Source organism: Phalaenopsis equestris, unplaced genomic scaffold, assembly GCF_001263595.1.
Source record: "Phalaenopsis equestris unplaced genomic scaffold, ASM126359v1 Scaffold000240, whole genome shotgun sequence".
Taxonomy (NCBI): domain Eukaryota; kingdom Viridiplantae; phylum Streptophyta; class Magnoliopsida; order Asparagales; family Orchidaceae; genus Phalaenopsis; species Phalaenopsis equestris.
In genome coordinates, this window is record NW_018164682.1 from 2,692,249 (window position 1) to 2,707,669 (window position 15,421).

The following is a 15,421-nucleotide window of genomic DNA, read 5'->3' on the forward strand; positions in this document are numbered from 1 at the left end:
CGAAACGTCTGTAGATCTACCTCGAGATTGTTGCGTCATGCACATGATACATAAATATAAGTGCCAAGCAGTTACCCGAATATCTTCCTTCCGGCGGGTCCGTGACAGAAAAACTAGGTGTCATAGTTTAGGGGAATGGCGGGTCCCAGACCGGAGGACTTGGGGTCAAGTTGTCTTGCTCGATCCCTAAAAGTCTTAAAATTGTTGGAGGCTGATAGATAAAATATTAGATCCGGTTCAAGTCCGGAGTTCGGACTCCGACCCCAATAATAATTTGATACTTTTTGTTTGGCTGCATCTATTTTGTGAGATAAAAGAAATTATTTTTTGATGGTGACCTGAATTCGGCCCTCAGATCAATCTGAAAATTTAAAAATTGTCTTTTTAAAAATCTCCCACACTTCAATTCTATTTTACACACTACGGTTATAAGTTTCATCTTCACGGCTACCTTCACTTCTTTTGCGTCTTCTAAGATCTTCATTTAATGTTTTCCACAGTACATTGAGGAGGGCGGAATTCATGAACAATGACCATGAAAAATCTGTCAGGATAAATACCTCGAGATTGCTGTTTCACACATCAGTGGAGTCGAGGATATGATTCATTTGTAAGAGAAAACATAATATATCCATATTTACTAGTATTTTTTTTGTTTTTACAACCAAAATATCACTATTTTTTCTTGAACATGTTTACTCTTTTAGAAGATTAAATTTCAAGGAAGAAAAATTGCATAACCTTTTAATCTATTGTTTCTTAAAATGAGCAATAAAATATGGTTTATTTGTGAGATAAAACACAATATTCTTATCTGTATCGTCGCAATACCATTAAAATAACAACAATTTTCTAAACATATTTACACTTATAGAACATCTATTTTCAAAAAGAAAATGTGTATACCATCATAATCTATTGTTTCTCACATTAAATGAGAAAAGATATGATTCATGTGCAAGAAAAAACACAATTTTTTTATATGTACAACCAAAATACCACTATAACATTATAAATTTTCTAAAACATGTTTAAAGTCGTAGAACATCATTTTTTAAATAGGAAAGTTGCAAAACATTATAATATATTATTTCTCTTATTAGACGAACAAATAAATGCTTTATTTCTAAGAAAAAAATAAAAAAAAAATTCATATGTGCCACAAAAATATCACCATAACACCATTGTTTTTCTAACTATGTTTGCACTTTTAGAAGAGCAATTTTAAAACGGGAATATTGTATAACATTATAAACTATTGTTTCTCGCATTAGAATAAAAATAGATTATTTATTTATGAGAAAAAAAACAATTTTTTTTATATGTATCACATAAATACCATCACAATACTACCATTTTTCTAAAATATGTTTAGAGTTTTAAAATATCACTTCTCAAACAAAAAAAATATTCAAAACATCATAATATATTATTTTACATCAGAAGAACAAATATGTGGTTATTTATGAGAAAAAAAATATAATTTTTTATCTATACTACCAAAATACCACAACAATAACACTGTTTTACGAAAGCATATTTACACTTTTAAAAGATTAATTTTTAAATAGGAAAGTTCTATGACTTCATAATTTATTATTTTTCACATCATATGAACAAATATATAATTTAATTGTGAGAAAAAGACAACTTTTTTTCTTTGTACTGCCAAAATTTCACCACAATACTACAATTTTTCTAAAACATATTTACACTTTTAGAAGATCAATTTTCAAACATGAAACTTGCCTAATATCATAATCTATTATTTCTCATATCAGAGGATTATGATATATGGTGCATTTGTGAGAAAAAAAATACAATATTCCAACCTGTGTCACCACAATATCATAAAAATACCAACATGTTCTTAAAAAAATGTTCACACTTTTAGAACAGTAATTTTAAAATCGAAAAGTTGCATAACATCATAATCTATTATTTCTCAAATCAGAAATGTCAAACATACAGTTCATTTATGAGAAAAAACACAATTTCTCAAGTTGTATCACCACAATATCACCAAATACCACTATTTTTCTAAATCATGTTAGCATATATAATCTTGTTTAAACCATATGTATGTATCTGCAGTTTTGCGAGCCAAAGAAAGTGAGTAATGGGCGGCTTGTTGACAAATTGCTAAACATAATTGTGTATAATGAAAATAAAGCATATAATTTATATTGTGTTCATTCATATTGGATTCACTATTTGAAAAGATCATGTTAGTTATTGGCCAAATTCAATTAATATAAAATCAAAAGATTTTTTATGTGATAAAGTTGGTTTTAAAAATGAACCCAATCTCAATATCACAATGAAGTTTTAAAAAGTAAAATTCATGACTGATTGTCTAGCCATGATTCAATTTGATGATAATTTTGATGGAAATTGAAAGATTAAGGAAATTATAGAAAATCATAACAATTCCTTAGCAGAGCAAGGTGATTAGCATATTCTGAGATCTATTTGGAACCTTAGTGATATCAATGGAAATATGCTGAAATTGATGATAGAAACAAAGATTGGAGTTACCAAAGCATTCAACTTTCTTACATCAAAATTAGTAAAGTAGAAAAAGTGGAATTTTTAAAAATAGATGTCTTCAACTTCAATTTCAATCGAAAGGAAAGAAGAGCAAGAATTGAAATTGATGACATTAATGTTTTAATAGAACTGTTCAGAGAGAAGCTGCAGATCTTATTGTTATATTAGATTTACATATTGACAAGTAAGGTGGTAGATTGTTGATATTTTTTAAAGCGACATCATATCAATTGTTGATTATGACTACTTTAGGGATGTCATCATTTTCTTATAGAAGTTATCAATTGAATAAGTATAACTAGTTTGTACACATTTTATTGGGGTTAATCATCACTGGCAAAATGTTTTTTTCGGAGTTGTTTTTTTATCAGACAAGACAATTGACATCTTCAATTGGTTATTCAAAATATTTGTTTGTATAATGGTTGACAAGTATTCTTTAACCATATTCACTGATCGGGATAAAATAATGAAGAGAGATATAAAAGAGTCATTGTCACGTACTCATCATATATTATGACAACGACATATCTGTAATAAATTTCCTTCAAAAGTACATTACTCAACTTATAATAAGAAAATAAACAATCTATTTTATATTTGCATGGGTAAATGCGATTCAGAAGAGGAGTTTATGCAAACCTAGGTTGAGATGCTTTAAAAAGGGAACCTTCACGATAATATTTGGCTAGATGAGATGTAAAATATTAGAAAAAAATTGTCAACAACACTTAATAAATAATTATTTATCTTAAGAATCTTATCTACCTCAAGAAGGTCAAATCTAGCAAATTTGGCTTGATTCCCCAATAAAATATTTAATCTAGAAGAAGCCCTAAATCTACACTCGCGAACTCCAAGGGAAGAAGACGACGTCAGGGGTCAAAAATGGTGATTTTCAACTTAATTTTTCACCTTTAACCGTTTGCGAACCGGCGCTTAAGCGTGACTGGTTCAGCGCTTAGGTGTCTACCACTCGGGTTGTCCAGCGCTTAAGCATGGGGTTTTAGCGCTTAGGCACCAGTGCACGAATTTTGATATTTTTTATTTTAAGTGAAATGCACATCTAGGCTAAGTCAACCACCCCTAAATGGTCTTATAAATCTTTAATAATTATTTGATTCCCCTTCAACTCTCCTCTTTCTCAAAATTCACCAATTTTCTCTAATTTGATTCAACACAAAATTTTACACACAAACAAACACTTATATTAATTCACAAACAAATACAAACACTTGTGATACATACTTTCTCAATCCAAAGAGTCTTGGATGAGATAATTCCTAAGCATAAACATCAAGGATTAAATAAACTTAACATTAAAAACACTTAAAATAAACTTAATACTAACATCACAACACCTAACACAAACAAACACTAATCTTAGAATCTAATTCCATTCTTCTGGTGGAACGAATTATGGCCTTTCATTTGTCTCTCTTGGGGCATTTGGAATATAGATCTGATAGAACGGGGTGAAAAACTCTGGTTGAGTTTCATTCAATTCATTTGCTTTTTAAATAAATAGTCTTATCTGTTTCTTCTATAAAACTTGTATGACTAAATTGCATCTTAAGTTGCCATCCAATATGCTCCAAATGTGTGGTAGTCTCATTCACCTTTGGTAGTCTTCATTCACTTTTGCTTCAATTGAAGCCACATCAGCCTTTGCTACCAGAATGGATTTCCTCTAACCTTCAAATTGCAGAAAATGACTTCACCAAAGTTGATTTTTTTGTTTGCTACCAGAATGGATTTTTCTATCAGTAAGAACCAGTTGCCTGATGGAGCTGTTATAAAATTTAAGCAAGGGTTTGATGACACTGAAATCACGTTTGGGAATGTCTCTGTTGTTGTGGCAAAGTCTGAGATAACTAGCCATGTGGAGCCCATTGTTGAATTCAGTCTTAAGTCTGTCAGGGTGTTTCCTCCGTTGAAGAGGGTTCTGATTGAAAAAAGTTATGTAGCCACCAAAAGGCTTGCTACTGAAGTTGCTCCAAGAGGTGCTGCTACTACCATTGTTGAATTAGGGATTACTACACTGTTGTCATCTCCACAATAACCAAAGCAAGAGAAGTGCAGATAGTCAGTGAAACTGATGTCTTTGGAAAGGGTTCAATATTCGATTTAGTTCCTTCAGTTCTTGAAGTAGGATCTAGCTCGAGGTCTGCGCCCTTAACACAGACACAAAGAAGAAATAGAAACCGTAAGATGACCAAGATTAAGAAGGCGAAAGACTTAGAAATCCCTACCCCTGTTCAGACTTTAATTGTGCAGAAGGAGGTTGAATTGCTTGAGACCTCCCTTCTGTTATGATGGAGCAGGTTTCATCCTTTGTCTTCTGCCCTCGATGAAGAAGATGTTTTGAGAATTGCTGCTTCACCACCTTGACCTTTTCGTTACGATGACCAGGGGAAAGAGAAAGTGCGAACTACACTACTGACCCGAGTACGAATGAACTTTGAAAGGCTCGCTAAAATGGAGAATTGTTTTGTTGCCGAGTTTCTAAAGAAGATGGGACATGTTGTGCCCCATCAAATGAAGATTCAAATTTTGAAGAAAGACAAGTTTAGCCCACGGTTCAATAGGATATTTGTGAGGGAAAAGGAAAACTTGTCCTCGCAAATATCTCGTGAACCTCGTTCAGCTAAGTGTCCTGCCACAGTTGTTTTTGCTATTGATGTATTGCCGCCACCAAGGATTTCTGCTAAAAAACATTTGGGAGCCCGTGTTTCTACAACTTTTGTTAGTACTGATGATGCTTTTATCACCTTGAAGGTTATGGGGCGAGTGTCAGTAAAGTCTTGTCTGGACCAAGGATAACCCTTCCTGTTGCACTAGACAAGTCTTTGTTTTAGGTAGAAATGCCAAATAGTGATAAAGAGCTACCTACTAGTGTTTATGGTCCTTGTGTAAGGGAGCACACCTCTGGTCGAAGTGTTGGTATTTTTGGCAAGCCATTCAGCTCTAAAGTATCAACACCAAAAAAAAATGGTGAGGCAACCTAAAGCCACTGGATTGATGCCCATAGAGAAGCTCAAAATTAAGAATACCAGAGAGGGCATAGTTCTGAAGAGATGACTGCTATCTTGAAAGTTGTTTTAGAAGAGGCATTTCGACAAACAACACCGACCAATCTTAAGATTATTAAAGTAGAATCAATTGATGCTAAGTTGGAAAATTTAAGAGAGGATATCAAGCAATTGTCTGAAGAGAGAAAAGATGAATTGGATGATGAAGAAGTCTTGACAGACTACATGAAAGAAGATTTCACTGAAATAAATGTCGTTGAGACTAGAGCATCATTATCTCTACTAGAGGCTTCAATACTTGTTGAAGAGCATGTTATTCAAGCACTGCAGAAGGTTATTCAACAAAAAGATGAACAAATTGATCGCATGGAAAGGAAAATGGAAGAAATGATGGTTGTCATTATGACTCTACAAAGCTAGCCCCAGTCTCCGAAAGTGGTACCTGCTGAAGTAAATCAATCAGAGGTAATTCAAATTGTTGATAATAAGAAAAAATCTACTTCTATTAATAAAGAAGAGCAGCCCAAGAAGGATCCTGGTCTGAGCTTAATACCAGAAAAGAACACTAAGGATTTAGTAGAACAATAGGTAAGAGAATCCATGGCCCAATCCAAAGGAGGGGCATTAATTATAAAGGGTAGACCATATCCCAAAGAATTTGATGTTGAACAATATCCCAAAGGTTTTGTACCACCACTGTTCAAAACTGTCAATAGAATAGGAAATCTCCGGCAACATGTGATGCATTTTCAAGCTAGTTGTTGCAATGTAGGAGGAAGTGATGCACTACTGTTATGACTGTTTGTTAGTAGTCTTTCAGAAGTTGCCTTTGATTGGTATGTGGAGCTGCCAAATGGTTCTATTAAAATGTTTGTTGAATTGGAAAGCCTTTTCGTTAAGCGGTTTGTTGGAGCTCAGCACAACATCACCGTTGTTGATTTAGTGGTTGAGAAACAGAAACTGGACGAAATTCTATTAGACTATATTCTGCGTTGGAGGAATTTGAGCATGAAATGTGAACCCTAGCTTCAGGACCAGCACACAATGGAGATTTTTTTTAAGATTATTCATGGGTCAGTTGTGTTCCTTCTTAAAGGATTTATAATTAACACCTTTGAGAAATTGCTCAACAAAACCAGGAGTCTTCAGGAGGAAGCCAAGAAGTTTGGATTCATTGAAACTTTTGAAAAGCAGAAACCAATGTAAGCCCTTGAGAAGAAGTCTTGAACTATTGCAACTACAAATAAAGGTAAACAACCAATACATATACAAGCTGAGCAACCTCAACAGAGTCATCGACCTCCTCAGCAATACAATCAACAATCATTTCAGTAGGGATCTTATCAGGCAGACGTAAGATAAATGTAGTTCATAGCAGAACATTTGAGTAAGAAATACCCCTTTAAAGACAAAGTAATGGGAAAAATGTTTCACAGTTTGGCTAAGAGACCTAAATTTAAGTTACCACAGCCTAAGAAGCCAGAGGAAGTGGATAAGAAGGATCGCCCATTTTATTGTCCATATCATAGATTGATTGGACATAATATAGAAATTTTTTTTAGTTTCAAGAATAGTTTAGAATGCAATCCCAAGAAAGGGAACATAACGATATTGAAAGAATACATGAGAGAACCTGAAAAATATTCTATCAAAATGATTTCAATCGATCCTATTGTTCCGGTTGAGCCATACGCAGTTAATGATGAATGGAGTACAGTTTGGGCAAAATTTTCAAAGAAGATACTTAACCAGATCCAAAATGCTTTGGTGCAAGCTACAACTCAAGGTTCAGAGCCTGCTAAAGCGGTACTATCAATCATAGTGGAAAAAGAACCTCAAAAGAAGATTGAAGAGATAACAGAAGCGAAGAAGATTGAAGGATTGAAATATAGGATAGGGGTTGTCTGTCCTAGATTGGTTGCTATGGATTTGGGGGATAAATCTCTCAAACCATTGACTTCGTATGATTTCTTCTTCACCTCTCTGGGGGCACGTAATACGATTGAATTTGATTTTGGCTACGTTTTGATTGTTTCCTGTGATAATATGGCTGAAAATAACCAATTTAATTATGATAATAATTTTGATTCTAATGATAATTCTCAAACCGTACAAAATCTCGGCACACTCAACAATAATAAAGAAGAGAATATTGACGACAATGGTTACGACTCAGAAATGATGCACCTGTCTTTGAATTTAAGGGATCACCAATTAAATCGAGGTAGAATTCTCTGACTCAAAAGAGGTCTCTAAAGAATCTGTTATTTCAACCCCAGAGGAGATAACCTTCGGAGTTTGGTCATGACTTAGAAGAGATAATAGAAATAAATTTGAGAAGTGGAAAGGTTATGCCTCCGAAAATGAGTCCAAAGGATAAGGCACAACAAGTGATTGTTCAAGACAATCTAATTCCACCAGTTGACAAAGTACTTGTCCGGCGAGAGACTGAAAGACCGAGCAATAAAGTGGATTATAATGTGTTAGCCCGTATTAGGAAGTTACCTGCTAAGTGGAGCATAGACGATGCCCTGATCCTATCAAAGGAAATGACAGAAGCCTTGGTTTTGTTTCCGTTTTTCTTTTTGTTTCTGGCAGTTCATCTTATATGAAGAATTTGGTAGTTCACCTGATGATATTAAGGGTTTATTTTTCTTTCTTTGACACGACCAATGATAGCTTGAAACAAAATTTATTAAAATCAGGAAGCATTTGAATTTGGTTTTGTTTACTTCTTTACATAATTGAAACAGCGCACTTGTTCTTAGAAGGAGATTGAGTATTTTAGTGTGACTTGAGAAAGGAAATACATATATATGTCTCACAGTTCATGATTTTTTTAATGGTTTTAATTCAGAATTGTCGGTTATAAGATCTTCTGAAGGATATGCATAATTCTTTGATTCTCGAACTTAATTATCCTTGAAATTTATTTATCTATATACTGTTAGCTTGCCGAAGTTGACATTTATGTAAACTTATAATTGGCTGACCTTGAATTTATGCCAATTGGTTACTATGGTATTTTCACGGTTATTTCAATAATTGGAGAAATTAGAGGCATAACAGGTGATTCATGCGTATTTGCAAAGCCTTCTCCTCTTATACATGAATAGGAATGCTTGATCATAAAAAATTGTATTACATATGGTTATCTGTTAGAACATCAGAGCACTCTTCTCTTTTCAATATTATACTGAAATCTGGAAATATTAAATTTCACTTAATCCTTGGAATATGATGATATTGACACATTTTTTTATATTCAGTATGTATTTGTTTGGTATGCATCAAATGTTAAATGTTTAATCCCTTTTAACTATTATAAACTATACTCTCTCAAAGGCATTATCGTAAATATGATGAAATAGGGATGTGTTTAATTGATTTGGACCAACCCTTTTTTACAGATAATTAAGAGTTGATATATGTGTATGCAATTCATTCAAATTTATTGGTTAACAGTGATATTTGAGATAAACTAGATGCTCGAATGGTTATGTCTAAACTATATCAGCAAAGGATATATGTAGATACATCACGTTTGGATTTTTGTTACCAGTAAAAGAAAAGAGGTTTCATGAATTGTGTTATGAGGGCATTCAAGAATTCAGAACATACAAACAGATCATTCTGGATTCGGTTGGAAATTGGAAGTCATGGCTTCGTTCATGAAATACGTCTAGAATCAACAATACATAGTTTATTCTCTTATGGTAGTTTAATAGCTTGTAATTTCAATGTTTTAAGGTTATATTTACATTGTCAATGAGAGGATTTCTTATTCTTATATTTAGTTTTTTTTAAACAATGAGTGCTGGTTCAGCGATATGAATTATATTGTATCCTAGTTTTACACTCTTATGAAATATTATAAACTATTTATGAATTGAAAAACAAAAAAAGAAGTGAAAGTTACAGAATTATTTGGAAATATATTTTCTTTCACTTTCATGATATAAAATATCCAAAATTGTGGGAAATGCATATAGAATCTCAAAGTGGCCTATAAGTTGGATATACGGGGAAAGGGCCATGTTGCAAAATATTACACCTGCTTATATAGCTAAAACCTAAACCAATATTGATTAATAGTTTCCCTTCTCATTTCTTTAGGTTGTTGGTAGCTTTAACCTCAGCTTCGGATGACTTGTGAACCATAGGTCGATTATTGGAAATTTAGACAACATCACATACATAAAAAACATATACATGGGGGATATATATGATCGAGGAGGCTTAACTTTTATGTGTTCACTTATCAACCAGCTGATAGGGTTTGAAGTTGTCCAACCGTAGGGCGTCTTGCTGGTGGCTTTTGATTAATATTGGTAGATAGACTTTGACATCTTGGTTGCCTTTGAGATTTTGACGAATGATGAGTCTAAGCTGAACCCATCTCCAATTTAAATTCTTATTTCCCCATTTTGATTTTCATATGTTTACTATTTATTCTTTCATACTTAAATTTATCTGTTTAATATCTGTTATACACTTGTGATATTCTAACTGTTATTTCCTTCCAATCTTTTATATTTTACTGTACTTTACTGCATAGTTCATTTCTTCTTTTTACTGTACTTTACTATATAGGTTCTTTTTTTTTCTCTTTTGTTGTATTATACTGTACATATTTATCTGTACTCCTACTTTTAGTTACTGCATTTCCAGTATGTTTATATAGTGATTGGACCTTGTGACACATAATTGGCATATACCTAATAATTTAAATACTTCTCAAAATTTCATTGGACATAATAATAAAACTATAAAAAATAATTTTAAACTTCATTAAACTAATACCAACCATGATAATCCACTTTTTTTGGATTCACGAGGATCTCTCAAATGAGGTAACCTACGGTTGCTAACGAAAATTTTTTGGTCTAAATGAGTTTAACATCTCGTTTAGACTAGGTAAACCAAAAATTAACAGTGATACCGGGATGATGGAACCGTGAGATCATAATTGGTGTTGTTTGACATAAATTAAAATTCTCATCTTCCTTTAACAATGACAAACACCAATTAGAAACCTATTGTACAATAACACATTAAATGTCTTGAATAATTTGATTAAAATATGTTCCCTCTTCTATTTCTCTTCTTCTCGGAACGAGGCAACGACGCCTTCTAGTGACGATTCATCTCCAGGCAGTGGTCGAGGCGACAATAGAAGGCGGAGGGAGGAGCTTCAATTGAACTTCTGTAGACTTAAAATAACATCCATAGGTCTTCAAGTTTGTTCATCTAGTATGACGTAAATTCTCATATTATCTTTTAGGACTTCATACATTTGTATATTTTAAGATATAAGTCAAAAACTGTTTAGGATTTCGAGTTCGTCGTTATATTTGACGTAAATCCTCATATTTTATTGGGCTATTTGCATATTACATGTAGACATAAGTCCATACTAACAAAATAATTTACAGGATTGAAACATTAAATATTTTACCCTTAAAAAATATAAAGTCAAACTATAGGTTAGTTTGAGATGTCACTAAAGCTTCTTCAGTATCTTCGACATCTCCTACTCTTCACTCATTTAGGTTCCAAAAATAATTGTTCTGCAACAAGTCATTTCCACTTGAATTTACTATAAGCAATCGTGGAAGCTTAAACATTGAATTTTTGAAGACGAAACCTCGATCTTAATCGAGAGTTTTCTTAGGTGACTTTGTTTGCTTAAGATGTAATTAATTATAGGGGTTTGACTCTATAAAGAATTAAGAACCCAGATTAGTTTAAACCATATCTAATCTGTGTATTGGATAAAAGAATTTTGCAGCTATAAAATTCACAGACCAAAATAGAGTCATAAACTTTTAAATTTAAATAGTTAAGCCTATCAATAAGTGATACGTTCTTCTTTCGAGATCATATATCGCTCGTGGTATCGTGCTCAACTATCTAAACTATTAGATATGTGAAATCTATCTGGGTTGAGGCACTAATGGGTTTGAGATTTCCATTTTTATTGTGGGTGGTCATTGGATGTATTCGAGTAGGTATTAGATCTGATGGCACAACATGTTGTGGGTGTCCTGAGGAAAGGATTGAACTGTTCGGCCGTGGAGGAGAAGAGGATTTAGGTGGGAAGCTTGGTTAAGGGGTTGATGGAAATAGCGTAATAGCCGGATAGTTGAGTTGCCGATGTGGGAATAAGTAACAATGGGTTTAAAGGAGGATCGGGTGGAGTTGTAGTTGGTGGAGGATGGGTTTAAAGGAGGATCGGGTGGAGTTGTAGTTGATGGAGGAGCTTGAAATTGTGGCAATATTATTTCACGGAAAACTACCTGACAGGAGATTATGATTTCGGAAGTGTGAAGATTATAGCATTTGAACCCTTTTTAAAAAAATTAAAATAGCAATATTTTTATGTGATACGAAAGATTTGGGTTGGTATAAATGTAAAAAGTAGAGTTTACGTATTAGATATGTAAATACGTAGTATATAAGTAAATGTCCCTTTTAAATCTTTATTCTAGAACTAAACTTTTTTTTTTTTTTTTTTTTGAATCATGCACATAGCATAGTAGGGGTTTCCTACTGCATATTCTACGCAAACTAGGTTAATTTATTTTTATATTTACACTGAAGATTCAAAAAATATTTTCAAACAGAGGCCACATAAAATATGAAAATAGGTAATTACATGTAATTATGTTTTGCTCAATATTATTATTTGTTGAACGGCGTAGTTTCTATTGAACCACTTGCAAAGCTTAACTCGCCAAATAATCGGAATCCAAATAAAAAATATTACGTCCCGTGCCACGCTTCACGGTTTGTTTGCCCTCCCCCCTCTACTCCAAATCCATTTCACCAACCAAAGACAAGTCGGCTCTCTCACTGCCACCATATTAATCATTTTTTTTTCAAATTTTATTATTCATTAGTGTTTTATATCAAATTTAATTTTTTTTTATTTTTAAAAATAAATCATATTATTTTTAAATAATCAAAATGACCTTCAAAATTTTTCTTCCTTTTTAGAAAATATTGCCAACAACATAAATGTTACCGCCGTGCGGCCATCTTATTTATACATGGAAATTTATATTTTATGTTTTAAAAATTAAAATAATAATATTTTTTATGTGATATTATTTTATTTCGTATTATCTGTAGGCTCATATAGTCCGGTTAAGACGTATAGAGAAAGTGGAAGAGAATGAAATGCACACTCCTTTTGGAGAGAGAAGAGAGGGAGTGAGATCTCAGGTCCCGAATTGCCTTAATAATTAAGAAGTTATCTCTATTTATAAGGCTTAAGATATTTATTTACCACTTGTACGGTTAGAACGTGATAAAATTAAATAATTTCAGTACAATATGACATTTGTCTTAAGTAGTCTATCACTCTCAAATGACGTAGAGATCGAACAATCCACAGTTAGTTGCATTCGAGCAGTTGTTCCTCTTCTATTCGCAAATTATACTATATATGCTCATCTGACAAGTCAACCTGACAACCAGAACACGACAGGTCAATCCGACCTCTTGTAAACAACAGCCAGTACTCAACTTTTCAACCCGACTGCTGGTACATAACGGGTCAATCTGATGGGTGTGTTTTCGGGCCAATTGGGCCTACGAATATCTTCTCGGGGCTCAAGTTTGATTTAAAGGCTAGATATATAAATACATAAAAATTGTGTGGTTTATATGTGAATCTTAAAAATAACATATATTTAAGATATAAATGTTTTTTATTGTATATTAAAATTTAGATAGAATAAAATAATTACATTAACAAGTAATTTTAAATGACTATTGAACAAATGTTCTTATCGTACTACTAAATGATCAGATTTTAGTCAATAACGTTATTTATTATTCTTTTAAGAAGATGGATACACTCACCTTTCAGAAGATGCAAGTGGGTATTATGATTTTAATCTAAGGACTAAAATTAAGGGTTTGCTTTGTCAGGTGTAAGAGAGTATTCCATTTATTTTACAGGGATTGTTTGACCCACTAATTTGAAAATGACTCGAAAATGACATGATATTGATCCATCAACTCAAAGTTGAGCAGAGATTGATTTAAAATCTCCACAAATTTGACTCGATTTTCACCTAAATAACTGCTATGTTTTATGTCAAAAATATTATCGAGTCAGATTCGAGTCGGCAAGTTGAAGGCAGTCGTATGATATTTGGGTCAGGTTAGGGCAAACAATTTCAGGTCATTCACAAACCCGATTTGACAACCCTAATTGCAATAAAAAAATTTCATTTCGCAAATATCTACCTTTCGTGTAATATATGAATATTAAATTACTTAAAGAAGTTAGCCATAAAGTATGATTTCAAAAATATCCAAGAACTAAATGGATTCTGATGAACACAAATTTATTGTCAAAATGATCATCTCATTAAGAGTCAAATGACATCGAGAATGATAAAATTCATGCATTTTAGTGGCTAAGCTAATATAACCGTTCTAAGCTAAGTTTGATTGAACTGATTTACCAAATTGCGCTCTCGCACGCATGCAAAATAAGCGATCGATGACCCACCGATTAAGCGAAGGAGCTATTCAATTAGTCCCCCACATTCTTGATCTCATTAGTTGTTATCAATATCATAACTATATTTTTAATAGTCTTAAAATGGATCCATAAATCTTCTTAGGCTCTTAGCATTGTTCCTAACAATCCAATCATTGGAATTTTGATCGCTCAACTACATCAGATATATGGTCTTGAGAGCCTTAACAATGCATATATTTTATTCATTAATTCAAAACATTATGAATGATAGTCGTTGCCAAACCACTGACATTGACTCCCAACTAGTTAGGAGAGCCAACCCCAGCCCCATCTCCACCAGGGCAAGTTCTTCATTTAATTTAAACTAAATTAGAAAAATCTTGCACTACTAAGCTGGTTGGATGCTATTTTAATTTTATAAGATAATAATTTTTATTTTTATTAAAAACAATTATGCATAAATTCTCGATTAATGTCTGATAGAATAAAATAAGATACTAAATTCCAGTTGTATAACTCTCATCTGTATTTCGGGTGATAGAAATATTGAGGTCACATTATGATGGCGACATTTTACTAAACTGATGGCGGCAAAGTCAAATGCTAATTTTCCATATGTCTAATCACTCCAATAGTGAAAAACTAAATGTTAATATCATGAATAAATATTTTTTTATATTTATATATGTATTTTAATTAATTTCCAAAATTAAAGTTCTAATTAAGTAATATTATATTCCCTAAATATGACTAGTATAGTCTGAGCATTTAAAGCTTAACAAAGAGTTAGTCGGCACACGTTAAAAAATATAATCATATAGTGAATTGTATACAAAATACAAGCATATAGAGATTTTCATTTTCTCTTACTGAATCCTACAAAGTGGTTGAATTGTGCTCACTCGTTCCTACATGTTGATCCGATCCTTCTTATTTTCCTCGAAATGACAACTTAGCTCACTTTTTCAAGGGGGGTTATTGGAGGAAACTATCATGACTAATAAAAGTCGCATGACCAATAAGGACATCCGTCACTCATTTATTATAGACACCGCTCGACACCTGGAACTCAATATTTTCACCTATGTACTACGAATAGTCATCGTACTAGCAATACCTGACATCCACATCACTGTCTTTCTATCAAGACACTGGAGAAAGACAACACAGTACAAGCCGTACTACTTTGATTATTTTATTGATTTTCTCCCTTATGTATAAACTGGGGGGTGGGGTTAGGATAGAGAGGAGTTACTCTTTTCTTTCTTGATCCTTTTTTCTTTCTTCCCTTCTCGAGATCACAATCTCACTCTGAAAATTTGTGATGATATTTTTATCG